Source organism: Oryctolagus cuniculus, chromosome 7 (assembly GCF_051225735.1).
Source record: "Oryctolagus cuniculus isolate XC-2025 breed Fujian yellow rabbit chromosome 7, ASM5122573v1, whole genome shotgun sequence".
Taxonomy (NCBI): Eukaryota; Metazoa; Chordata; class Mammalia; order Lagomorpha; family Leporidae; genus Oryctolagus; species Oryctolagus cuniculus.
Genome location: NC_142873.1, coordinates 82328260 through 82341223, shown reverse-complemented (window position 1 = coordinate 82341223; position 12964 = coordinate 82328260). Strand labels below are relative to the sequence as shown.

General features: G+C 42.2%; 2 protein-coding genes across 3 annotated transcripts in view; one reads left to right on the top strand and one right to left on the bottom strand.

The window, feature by feature from the left end:
* Positions 1–2080, bottom strand: part of LOC108177586 (guanylate-binding protein 7) — a 38000-nt gene extending 35920 nt beyond the window's left edge. The window contains exon 1 of the mRNA XM_089300428.1: positions 1946–2080. The gene's annotated coding sequence lies outside the window, so the exon portion shown is untranslated. The remainder of the gene's footprint in view (positions 1–1945) is intronic.
* A 58-nt stretch (positions 2081–2138) lies between these two features.
* Positions 2139–12964, top strand: part of LOC100349005 (guanylate-binding protein 3) — a 52127-nt gene continuing 41301 nt past the window's right edge. Inside the window, exon 1 of one of the 2 annotated variants that reach the window (XM_002715512.6) lies at positions 2139–2559. The gene's annotated coding sequence lies outside the window, so the exon portion shown is untranslated. The remainder of the gene's footprint in view (positions 2560–12964) is intronic. The other variant, XM_089300413.1, reaches the window with a different exon arrangement.

Here is a 12964-nt window from a genome sequence, read left to right as displayed (position 1 = left end):
ATCTACAACAGTGACATCTGACAGCTGAAGGGCACTGTCATGAGCACGCGACTCTGCCTCTCCCTGATTAAAAGGCAGATTTCATCAGTTCCCGCAATTTGCACAACTTAGAGAGGGCTTCATATTCAAGTATCCACATAAATAATCTTCCATTTAAAAATGTACTTTCATCACAGAGAAATTAATGACTATAGTTACATTTGTAACTACAATTTGCTGGATTATAAACTCTGCTTAGAAGAACTCCCACTCTCCAACTCCCACCTATCAGGGGACTCTTTCAATCTATTCTCGGGTCATCTGCAGCATCCTTGGAGGAAATTTGTGTAACTACTCTAAATTTTGTGTCCACAATGTGTATCCCAGGGAAGCCAGAGCTCACAACAGGATACCAATGTGTCCCTCCAGATAGGGACACTTGTGGGTATTTGTGCAGCACAGGGGACAAATCTGTTGGAATGTGTGGAAACATTCTGTGGAAAAATCTCCCAAGCAGCAGACCTGTATTATTTTAAGGAGAAAAGTTCTTAGTTTCCCTTGTTCATCTGTATTTTCCATTTACTTTTTTAAACCATTACTTATAAAATTGAATGCATTAAAAGGATCATGTTACATATTGAAAAAACAATTTCAGATCATTCATTATGCCAGCCAATAAATGACTAAGGAATAAGCTGTTGAAAACTCATAATTTCAGATTGGAGCTGTGGCATATGGGTAAAGCCTCCGCCTGCAGTATCACATCCTAGATGGGTGCCAGTTCGAGTCCCAGGTGCTCCACTTCCAATCCAGCTCTCTGCAATGGCCTGGGAAAGCAGTAGAAGATGGCCCAAGCGCATGGGCCCCTGCATCCACGTGGTCCTGGCTCTGACTCAACCCAGCTCTTGCTGTTGCAGTCATTTGGGGAGTGAACCGGTAAATGGAAGACCTCTCTCTATCTGTCTTACTGCCTCCCTCCCTCCCTCCTTCTCTCTGCTTCTGCCTCTCTGTAACTCTACCTTTTTTTTTTTTAACTTTCATTTAATGAATATAAATTTCCAAAGTACAGCTTATGGATTACAATGGCTTCTACCTTGCAAATCAATAAAATTTTAAAAATAAACTGATAGTTTCTGCTCATCCATATGACAAGGACCCTTAAGCCAACAGGAAAGTAGTACAAAGAAATGATCATGTGACATCCTTCCAGAGGTAGGGAAACAGATGGCTTGGGTTTCCTGCAGGTCAAGTTGGGAGAAAATGTTGTCCTCCATCTCCCTCTACTCAGTCACATTCTGCAATCCACTGAAGCTGACCAATTTGTTCAAGCTCGTACTGAAAAACAAGACTTGCTGTTACTTTTGATTCTAGACTCTTCCTCAGATTTACTGAGTATTTGACTGCATATCTAAGGAGTTATGTTTCAAGAACAGCATGTGAAAGTTCAAAGCTTAGCAGGACATCTGGACTAGCAGTTAAGATGCCAGTTAAGACCCTGTCTCATATTGGAGTGCCTGGCTTTGATACCCAGCTCTAACTCCTGTTCCTGGCTTCCTTCTAATGCTGATATGGGAGGCAGCACTGCTGAGTCACGTGGTGTGGTGTGTATAAGATGAAATGTTACTTGTAATATTCAACCACCAAACAGATCTCAGATCATCATGCTAAGTGAAGTAAGCCATACCCAGAAACACAAAAATCACATATTATCTCTTACTTGTGAAAATAAAAAGTATAAACATGGTGTGGATGCTATATCATTACAGATAGAATTATAAATATTGCTTCACTGAATTATGCCATGTAAATGGAAATACACCCTTCTTTCCCCAGGTTAAAAAAAAAAAAGAGAAACTAGTTCCAGGAAGCATCATACACCCTACAGGAACCTGGGAATGTATTTGAATCATACTTAGGTCGGCTTCTGTGGAAACATCCACACAATGAGACACATTCTTCAGCTTACCTGAGCCACCCTCACAGGGCTGCGCAGGTCAAGGGGCCCTTTCTGAGGTCTGCCTGGAGCCCCGGGTGCTTGCCTGTGTCTCCTCAGCAATCCCCAGCAGCCGCCAGAGTAGGCGCCCCCACAAGGGCTCCATGCCAGGTGCTTCCTGTTTGGATCTCAGGAGGATGAACTGCTTTTCCTTGCAGGCCCCTGTGCAAGCCCCTGACCTGCAGGGAGGTCAGCTTGCCCAGGAGTGTGCGTGTTACCCAGGCAGTGTCTGTGGTGGCCATTAGAGGCAGAGGCTGCTCTTGTCTGATTGAAGGGTGCCGGAATGGACAGAGGGACAGGGGCTCCATCTAGGATGAGCAGGGGCACAGCGATTCAGAAACTGGAAGCCCAAGACTTTCTTGGCCCCTCTTCCTAGAAACCACGATTTCCTGTCCACTTGTAAAACACAGCAAACATCTCAACCATTACCAAGAAAAGCATAGATTTCGCTTTCGGTTGTCCTCCACTCAGCCCTTATTTGGGTGGCGAGAACAGCGGTGTGTGTAGGAGGAGCCAGATCAGGAGCGATGGCAAGTGGTGAGCACAGGCAGAGGAGAGCTTGGTCCTGACTGTGGCGCCCTGGTCAGGTAAGTGTGAGGAGGAGCTTCTTCTTGGCCCCTTCCCTTCACTGACAGTGACCACCAGGAATTCCTAGCGCAGCCTACTTAGGAGTGGTGGGCGCAGGCAGCAGGAGGACTTCACAGGCCTGGTGCGAGGCCAGCGGGTGCTTTCTCCGGACCCTTTAGTATCTCAATGGATTTTAGAGGCTGCAGCCCTGTGCCTGCTGTGCCCAGGATGCCCTGCTGCTCCTAGGGTTTCCAATCTGGGCTGCAAGCAAAGAGCTCTGAGTAGAACAATGAGGGAAGGATCCTACCCGCTTATGTGCAAAGGGGCTGAAGTCCTTTCTAGAACCCAAATCCTCCTGCTTCCTCCTGCCTCCCTGCTCTTGGAGCTCTTTATGCTAAGTGAAGTAAACCAGCAGACAAAGACCAGTCCACCTTTATTGGGCATTGCCTCAAATCTCCATTACAATATGGTGCCTGGTGGATTTTCGAGGGGTGTGTGTGGCTACTGTGGGTAAGCTATCTAAGATCAGACCACCGGCAGGGATAGGTCTGCTTTAGTTCCAGACACATGGGCAGTGCGTGATCCCTGTACTTTGCTTAAGATGCCACTGCACGTGGTCCGCCCACGCCTGCATGACCTTTTTGCTGGTTGGCTCCCCTACTGCGCATGCCTTTTGTAAGCCTTATAAACCTGTACACTTCCTCAATAAAGTAGTTTCTTCTTCGACAGAACTCACGGGTTCTTGCTGCAGTGTGCTTGACCCGTCGACCTTACCTCTCCAGTTCACTTTGCCAGGGAGTGCTTGTGCTGTCCCCTGCTGGTCAGGAGCTAGCCTCAGGCTTAAGACCCCAACAAGTGGCACCCAATGTGGGGCACGATGTACTCAAAGGAGCCCTAAAGAAGGACTGACTCTGGCCCGAGAGGACTAACTCTGGCCTAAGTGAAAGTATTGGGTGACGGCTAAGCGAGGCTCTGGAGGTAAGGTATCCCAGAAAGGATAGGGCAATCTCATGCTAAGTTTGGTGACCCAGTGCCTAAGGCACTGAAGTACATACTAAAGACTCAAGGCTTAAAGCCACACCAAAAATCTTACACACCTAAGCCGGTTAATATGAAACACATGTTCTGGTTGGCCTTTGATGAGGAGTATCAGGCGGCTCATAAATCCCCAGAGGCAGTTAAAACTAAGGTAGAGCCTTCAGGTGTGGTGGTAACCCCTGAAGGCCCAGTGCCGCCTCAATCCATGGCCCCTCCAATTACAGAGGGGACCTTTAGCCTAGTGCCACCCATGTGGCCACCCCTTTATGGGTATTCCCCTCCCTGGGATTGTCTGCTGCCATCTTATAAACAGTGCGCCTCCCCAACCCCATGACCAGTCTGCTAGGCCCCAGCGTGCAGTCTTCCCTGTTAATGGGGGACCACAGCCTTTCTCTGCACTCTCTTCCTGTCAATGTGGCCTGCCTCACCCATGCAGGCAAGGCCAGATATCTCTAGGGAGAGTGCTTCCTAGGGCTGCTTTTTCCCTCTCCATTTCCAATTCAAAACCCCTCCTAAATGGGGGGGGGGGGAGGGAGGGAAATGCCTCTGGCTACTGCTGGCCTTACCTAAGGGAGCAAGAACCTTAATCCATTAACCCTTTCCAACCTGATGGGTCTTTCTCTTTGCAGTTAATGGAAACCTAAGCAATGGGCTCCTACACTGATGATCAGCTCTTTTCTGTGCTGCTGTCCCTGACTTAGCTGATGAGAGTTTTCACATGTCTTGAAGGTTTCATATTTTTCTATTGTCAGGACTGAGTCTTGATTGGGAAAACTACTATGTGAAGTTGTTTACGTTATTTGCCTGTCTTTAATGTTTGAGTGATTACATTAAATCTGATCAGATCTAACCCACAGCCTTGGTTAAAATGCTCAGGTTAAACGTACTAACTTTTGGCTAAATGGTTTGACTCTCTAACAGTTTAAATTCTAAACGAGTCTTCCAACTTTGAGGCTTCCAGTCAGATGCCTTGAACTCTCAAAGGATAAGACTCTAGATTTGTTAAAGTAACAGCTGTTTGAGTCAATTCAGATTATGCTGAAGAGCCATTCCCCTCTGGCCCAGATGAAGTAACCTTTGTCCTACTTAGAGAGTTAATTCTTAGAAGTAGCCTTTGCCCCATGTAGAGTGCTAGTTCCTAGAAAGAGCCCTAGGCACCAGCTGTCACTTGAGATGTGGTTCACAGTGAGAACCCCGCCTCGAGGCTTTGCAATAACTCCTAGTTGCAGGGCACCTTCTGGCCAGCAGCAGATATCCCACCCTAAAGTCTTAAAGTGACTCCTGCGATAGCCAGAAAAATTTTCCCGCCACTAACCCCCTCATTTAAATCCCCCAACCAGTATGTGACTCGTGTGTGTATCATTTAAACCATCCAATTAGCATGTAAATTGTGTGTATTAAGTAAATTGTGTGGTTTTTCCCTTTAAAAATGCTTGTTAACAACTGTTCAGGGCTTCTTCTTTGGATGGCTTTGTGCTGTCAAGACATTTGTGCGCAGACATTGAATAAATCCTCTTGCGTGTTGCATCTACTGGATTGGAATCTGAGTCTTTGGGGTGCGCATCTCGACGTGTTGGGGTCCTGGTTTGGGAACCCAACAATGCAAAGTGTATTAAAGTGTTGTAAGTGATGTCAGACCTATGTTGTATTCATGTTTTTGCTTTCCAGCTAGAGTGGTCTTATAAAAGTAAGAGTAAGTTCTGTGTATACAAGCCTTTATGTTGTTAATTAAAGTAAGCCAATACAGATTGGTTCAAAAAATAGGGTTAATGCAAACACCCTTTAGTTTGCCTGGTTCACTTGCTCAGTTTTACACATCTTTGATATGCTTTAAATTTGTTTCTTTTACAGATCTGTATTTGCAAAAACTGTAACATCTCTTTTTTGTTTGTTTATTTGTTTTTTTTATCTTTTATTTAATAAATATAAATTTCCAAAGTACGACTCATGGATTACAATGGCTTCCCCCCCCCATACCGTCCCTCCCACCCACAACCCTCCCATTTCCCACTCCCTCTCCCCTTCCATTCACATCAAGATTCATTTTCGATTATCTTAATATACAGAAGATCAGCTTAGTATATATTAAGTAAGGATTTCAACAGTTTGCTCCCACACAGAAACATAAAGTGAAAAATAATAGATGATTTTTTTTAAATGATGATGAAATCAGATCAGACCTATTGTCATGTTTAATCCCAGTGAGAGTCAAGTTGGGAATTGATAGTTTCTTTTTTCTTTTTTCTTTCTTTTTTTTTTTTTTTTACAGAAGATCAGTTTAGTGTACATTAAGTAAAGATTTCAACCATTTGCACCCCCATAGAAACACAAAGTGAAATATACTGTTTGAGTACTCGTTATAGCATTAAGCCTCAATGTACAGCACATTAAGGACAGAGATCCTACATGAGGAGTAAGTGCACAGTGACTCCTGTTGTTGACTTTACAAATTGACACTCCTGTTTATGGCATCAGTAATCTCCCTATGCTCCAGTCATGAGTTTCCAAGGCTATGGAAGCCCCTTGAGTTCTCCGACTCTTATCTTGTTTAGACACGGTCATAGTCAAAGTGGAGGTTCTCTCCTCCCTTCAGAGAAAGGCACCTCCCTCTTTGAAGACCTGTTCTTTCCACTGGGATCTCACTCACGGAGATCTTTTTGCCAGAGTGTCTTGGCTTTCCATGCCTGAAATACTCTCATGGGCTTTTCAGCCAGCTCCAAGTGCCTTTAGGGCTGATTCTGAGGCCAGAGTGCTATTTAGGACGTCTGCCATTCTATGAGTCTGCTGAGTATCTCACTTCCCATGTTGGATCACTCTCCCCTTTATTTATTCTATCAGTTAGTGTTAGCAGGTACTAGACTTGTTTATGTGCTCCCTTTGACTCTTAGTCCTTTCATTATGATCAATTGTGAACTGAAATTGATCACTTGGAATAGTGAGATGGCATTGGCACATGCCACCTTGATGGGATTGAACTGGAATCCCCTGGTATGTTTCCAACTCTACAATTGGGGCAAGTCAGCCCGAGCATGCCCCAAATTATACATCTCTTCCCTCTCTTATTCCCACTCTTACGTTTAACAGGGATCACATTTCAGTTAATTTTCAACACTTAAGAATAACTGTGTGATAATTACAGAATTAAACCAGTCATATTAAGTAGAACAGACAAAAAAAATACTAAGAGGGATAATGTATTAAGTTGTCCATTAACAGTCAGGGCTATGCTGATCAAGTCACCATTTCTCATAGTGTCCATTTCACTTCAGGAGGTTTCCATTTTGGTGTTCAGTCAGTTGTCACCGATCAGGGAGAACATATGGTCTTTGTCCCTTTGGGACTGGCTTACTTCACTCAGCATGATGTGTTCCAGATTCCTCCATTTTGTTGCAAATGACTGGATTTCATTGTTTCTTACTGCGGTATAGTATTTTTTTTTTTTTTTTTTTTTTACACATTAATGTTTATTGCAGCTCAATTCACAATAGCTAAGACCTGGAACCAACCCAAATCGCATCAACAGATTTTATAATTTTCATCGTAAACATCTTTAACATCCTTGGTTAAGTTTATTCCAAGGTATTTGTTTTTGTAGCTATTGTGAATGGGATTGATCTTAGAAGTTCTTCCTCAACCGTGGCATTGCCTGTGTATAAAAAGGCTGTTGATTTTTGTGCATTGATTTTATATCCTGCTACTTTGCCAATCTCTTCTATGAGTTCCAATAGTGTCTTAGATCTTACTGCGGTATAGTATTCTAAAGAATACATATCCCATAATTTCTTTATCCAGCCTACCGTTGATGGGCATTTAGGTTGGTTCCAGGTCTTGGCTATTGTGAATTGTGCTGTGATAAACATTAGGGTGCAGACCACTTTTCTGTTTGTCAATTTAATTTCCTTTGGGTAAATTCCAAGGAGTGGGATGGCTGGGTCGAACGGTAGGGTTATATTCAGGTTTCTGAGGAATCTCCAGACTGATTTCCATAGCGGCTTGACCAGTTTGCATTCCCACCAACAGTGGGTTAGTGTCCCTTTTTCCCCACATCCTCGCCAGCATCTGTTGTTGGTAGATTTCTGTATGTGAGCCATTCTAACAGGGGTGAGGTGAAACCTCATTGTGGTTTTGATTTGCATTTCCCTGATTGCTAGTGACCTTGAATATTTTTTCATGTGCCTGTTGGCCATTTGGATTTCCTCTTTTGAAAAATGTCTATTGAAGTCCTTGGCCCATCTCTTAAGTGGGTTGTTGGTTTTGTTTTTGTGGAGTTTCTTGATCTCTTTGTAGATTCTGGTTATTAACCCTTTATCTGTTGCATAGTTTGCAAATATTTTTTCCCATTCTGTCGGTTGTCTCTTCACTCTCCTGACTGTTTCTTTTGCAGTACAGAAACTTCTCAATTTGATGCAATCCCAATAGTTGATTTTGGGTTTGACTGCCTGTGCTTCCGGGTCTTTTCCAGAAATTCTTTGCCTGTGCCAATATCTTGAAGGGTTTCTCCAATGTTCTCTAGTAACTTGATGGTGTCAGGTCATAGATTTAGGTCTTTAATCCACGTTCAGTGGATTTTTGTGTAAGGTGTAAGGTAGGGGTCTTGCTTCATGCTTCTGCACGTGGAAATCCAGTTTTCCCAGCACCATTTATTGAATAGACTGTCCTTGCTCCAGAAATTGGTTTTAGATCCTTGATCAAATATAAGTTGGCTATAGATGTTTGGATTGATTTCTGGTGTTTCAATTCTGTTCCATTGGTCTATCCATCTGTTTCTGTACCAGTACCATGCTGTTTTGATTACAACTGCCCTGTAGTATGTCCTGAAATCTGGTATTGTGATGCCTCTGGCTTTGTTTTTGTTGTACAAGATTGCTTTAGCTATTCGAGGTCTCTTGTGCCTCCATATGAATTTCAGCATCATTTTTTCTAGATCTGAGAAGAATGTGTTTGGAATCTTGATTGGGATTGCACTGAATCTATAAATTGCTTTTGGGAGAATGGACATTTTGATGATGTTTATTCTTCCAATCCATGAGCATGGAAGATTTTTCCATTTTTTGGTATCCTCTTCTATTTCTTTCTTTAAGATTTTGTAATTCTCATCGTAGAGATCTTTAACGTCCTTGGTTAAATTTATTCCAAGGTATTTGATTGTTGTTGTAGCTATTGTGAATGGGATGGATCTTAGCAGTTCTTTCTCAGTCATGGCATTGCTTGTGTATACAAAGGCTGTTGATTTTTGTGCATTGATTTTATATCCTGCCACTTTGCCAAACTCCTCTATGAGTTCCAATAGTCTCTTAGTAGAGTTCTTTGGATCCTCTAAGTACAGAATCATATCGTCTGCAAAGAGGGATAGTTTGACTTCTTCCTTCTTGATTTGTATTCCTTTGATTTCTTTTTCTTGTCTGATGGCTCTGGCTAAAACTTCCAGAACTATGTTAAATAGCAGTGGTGAGAGTGGGCATCCCTGCCTGGTGCCAGATTTCAGTGGAAATGCTTCCAACTTTTCCCCATTCAATAGGATGCTGGCCGTGGGTTTTTTATAAATTGCTTTGATTATATTGAGGAATGTTCCTTCCACACCCAATTTGCTTAGAGTTTTCATCATGAAAGGGTGTTGAATTTTATCAAATGCTTTCTCTGCATCAATTGAGATAATCATATGGTTTTTCTTCTGCAGTCTGTTAATGTGGTGTATCACATTGATTGTCTTGCGCACATTAAACCATCCCTGCATACCAGGGATGAATCCCACTTGGTCTGGGTGGATGATTTTCCTGATGTGTTGTTGTACTCTATTGGCCAGAATTTTATTGAGGATTTTTGCGTCTATGTTCATCAGGGATATTGGTCTGTAATTTTCTTTCAGTGCTGCATCTTTCTCTGGCTTAGGGATTAAGGTGATGCTGGCTTCATAGAAAGAATTTGGGAGGATTCCCTCTTTTTCGAATGTTCTAAATAGTTTGAGAAGAAATGTAGTTAGTTCTTCTTTAAATGTCTGGTAGAATTCAGCAGTGAATCCATCTGGTCCTGGGCTTTTCTTTGTTGGGTGGGCCTTTATTACTGTTTCAATTTCTGTTTCAGTTATGGGTCTATTTAGGTTTTCTATGTCTTCATGGTTCAATTTTGGTAGATTGCATGTGTCCAGGAATCTATCCATTTCTGATAGGTTTTCCTGTTTGCTGGCATACAGGTCCTTGTAGTAATTTCTGATGATTCTTTTTATTTCTGTGGTGTCTGTTGTTATGTTTCCTTTTTCATCTCTGATTTTATTGATTTGGGTCTTTTCTCTTCTTTTTTTAGATAGTTGGGCCAATGAGGTGTCAATTTTGTTTATTTTTTCAAAAAACCAGCTTCTCGCTTGGCTGATTTTTTGTAATGTTTTTTTGGATTCAATCCTGTTAATTTCTTCTCTGGTTTTAATTATTTCTCTTCTCCTACTAGATTTGGGTTTGGTTTGCTGCAGTTTCTCTAGGTCCTTGAGGTGCGCTGAAAGCTCATTTATTTGGTACCTTTCCAATTTCTTGATATAGGCACCTATTGCTATAAATTTGCCTCTCAATACTGCTTTTGCTGTATCCCATAAGTTTTGATATGTTGTGTTGTTGTCTTCATTTACTTTCAGAAAGTTTTTGATTTCTCTTTTGATTTCTTGAATGACCCAGTGTTCATTCAGGAGCATGTTGTTCAGTCTCCATGTGTTTGCATACTTTCTGGGGTTTCCTGAGTTGCTAATTTCCAGCTTCATCCCTCTGTGGTCTGAGAAGCTGCATGGTATGATTCTAATTCTTTTAAATTTGCTGAGACTTGCTTTATGGCCTAGTATGTGATCAATCCTAGAGAAGGTTCCATGCACTGCTGAGAAGAATGTGAAGTCTGTAGATGTAGGGTTGAACGTTCTGTAGATATCTGTTAGATCCATTTGGGCAATAGTGTCAATTAAATCTGCTGTTTCCTTGTTGATCTTCTGTCCGGATGATCTGTCTATTTCTGAGAGTGGAGTATTGAAGTCCCCCAGTACTATTGTATTGGAATCTAAATCTCCCTTTAAGTCCCTTAACATATCTTTTAAATAGACTGGTGCCCTGTAATTAGGTGCATATACATTTATAATAGTTACATCTTCCTGTTGAATTGAACCCTTAATCATTATATAGTGTCCCTCTTTGTCTCTCTTAACAGTTTTTGTATTAAAGTTTATTTTGTCTGATATTAATATGGCTACACCTGCTTTTTTTTGGTTTCTGTTGGCATGGAATATCTTTTTCCAACCTTTCACTTTCAGTCTGCTTGCCTCTTTGTTAGAGAGATGTGTTTCTTGTAGGCAACAAATAGTTGGGTTGTGTTCTTTGAGCCAGTCAGCCAAACGGTGTCTTTTAACTGAAGAATTCAGACCATTAATGTTCAATGTGACTATTGATACGTAGTGACTTTGCCCTGCCATTTTCCAGGAAATATTTTCTAGTATATGCTTTGAGCTTCCCATGCTCTTTTACTGGTAGGTGTTCTTCCTTTCCCTTCTTTCATATTGATGGCCGTGTTTCTGTGTTTCTGAGTGTAGCACATCTTTAAGTATCTTTTGCAGGGCTGGACGAGTGGCCACAAAGTCCTTCAATTTCTGTTTGCTATGAAAGGTCTTTATTTCACCTTCATTCACAAATGAGAGCTTGGCAGGATATAATATTCTGGGCTGGCAATTTTTTTCTCTTAGCACCTGTGCTATGTCTCGCCATTCCCTCCTAGCCTGTAGTGTTTCTGATGGGAAGTCTGCTGTGAGTCTGATTGGAGATCCTCTGAGAGTAATCTGACGTTTCTCTCTTGCACATTTTAGGATCTTTTCTTTATGTTTCACTGTGCTAAGTTTAATTACCACATGTCGTGGTGAGGATCTCTTTTGGTCATGTTTATTGGGGGTTCTATGAGCTTCCTGTACTAGGATGTTTCTGTCCTTCTCCAAACCTGGAAAGTTCTCTGCTAGTATCTCACTAAAAAGGCCTTCTAATCCTTTCTCTCTCTCCATGCCTTCAGGAACTCCTAGAACCCAAATGTTGGTTTTTTTAATAGTATCCTGTAGATTCCCAACAATATTTTTTAGATTTCTAATTTCCTCTTCTTTTCTTTGGTTTGACTGTATGTTTTCCTGTGCTCTATCTTCTAAGTCCGATATTCTCTCTTCTGCTTCACCCATTCTGTTTTTAAGGCTTTCTAATGTGTTTGTCATTTGATCTATTGAGCTCTTCATTTCATTTTGATTTCTCTTCACTATCACACTTTCCTGTTCTACTAGTTTCTGAGTTTCATTTTGACTCTTCCTTAAAATTTCATTTTCACGAGAGAGATTTTCAATCTTGTCCATTAGGATTTCTGTAGTTCAAGGATTTGCTTTTGAAAACTTCTAAATGTTCTTATCATAAATTTTTTGAAATCCGTATCTTGCATTTCTTCTATCTCATCATCTTCATAATCTTGGCTTGGGGTGTTTTGCTTATTTGGAGGCATCATATTGTCATCGTTGATCTTGTTCCCTCGATTTCTGTGTTTGTTACCTGGCATAGTTAATTCTTCTTGCGTCACTGTGCGTTTTTTTTTATTTTTTTTATTTTATTTTATACTGTGTCCGTGTTAAGTGGACTGCCTCCTGATGGAGGAGCCTTGGAGGCTTGAAATGGGTGTGGCCTGAGAGCTCTGCCTGGTTCTTCCTGGTTAAGGGTGTGCAAAGGTGACACCCTCAGGTTATGCGTGGTAAATCTCTCTCTTTTTATTTATTTATGTATTTTATTTATTCAGGGGGTAAGTAACACTGCAAGGCTTCCAGTCTTTGGCTTCTACCCGCAGAGTCCCAGAGTCCTGTTAGGCTCCTCTGGACTCCCACTGGGTTGTCTAGGCTACTGAATTGTAGTGACTCAGTTCCTTAGCTCTCCCCCATTGGTATGTAAATCCAGAGAGGGGGCCTGCTCTTTGTCTCTTGGGAATTCTTCAAGCCTTGCAGCCTTGTAACCTTTGCAAGGTTAGGGGGAAGAGAAACCCCGAAGCTTTTTTTTCCTTCTTTCCGGTAGTGAGTTTGCTGCACTTTCCGGCCCCCCTCTAGATTCTGACCCCCGTTTTCCCACCAATGTCTCGGGTTATTGAGCTCACCTCCCCTTCCAGCGCCGATGTGTGGACTCGGAGCCCTGAATGTCCCAAGTCTCCCCGCTGTTGTCTGTGTGGGATGCACTCCCCTTCGAGAACTGGCGCGCAGACCCTACTCGGTCCCGCGGCTTGGCTTCCACGCGGTGGGCGACCTTGTTCTCCCAGTAGGTCCTCCGATTCACGGCCACTTGATCCAGAAGAGTTTCCCCTGCAATATTTTCCTGGTTCTTTTTTCTGAGGCTACCGTAACTCCCCTTTTAT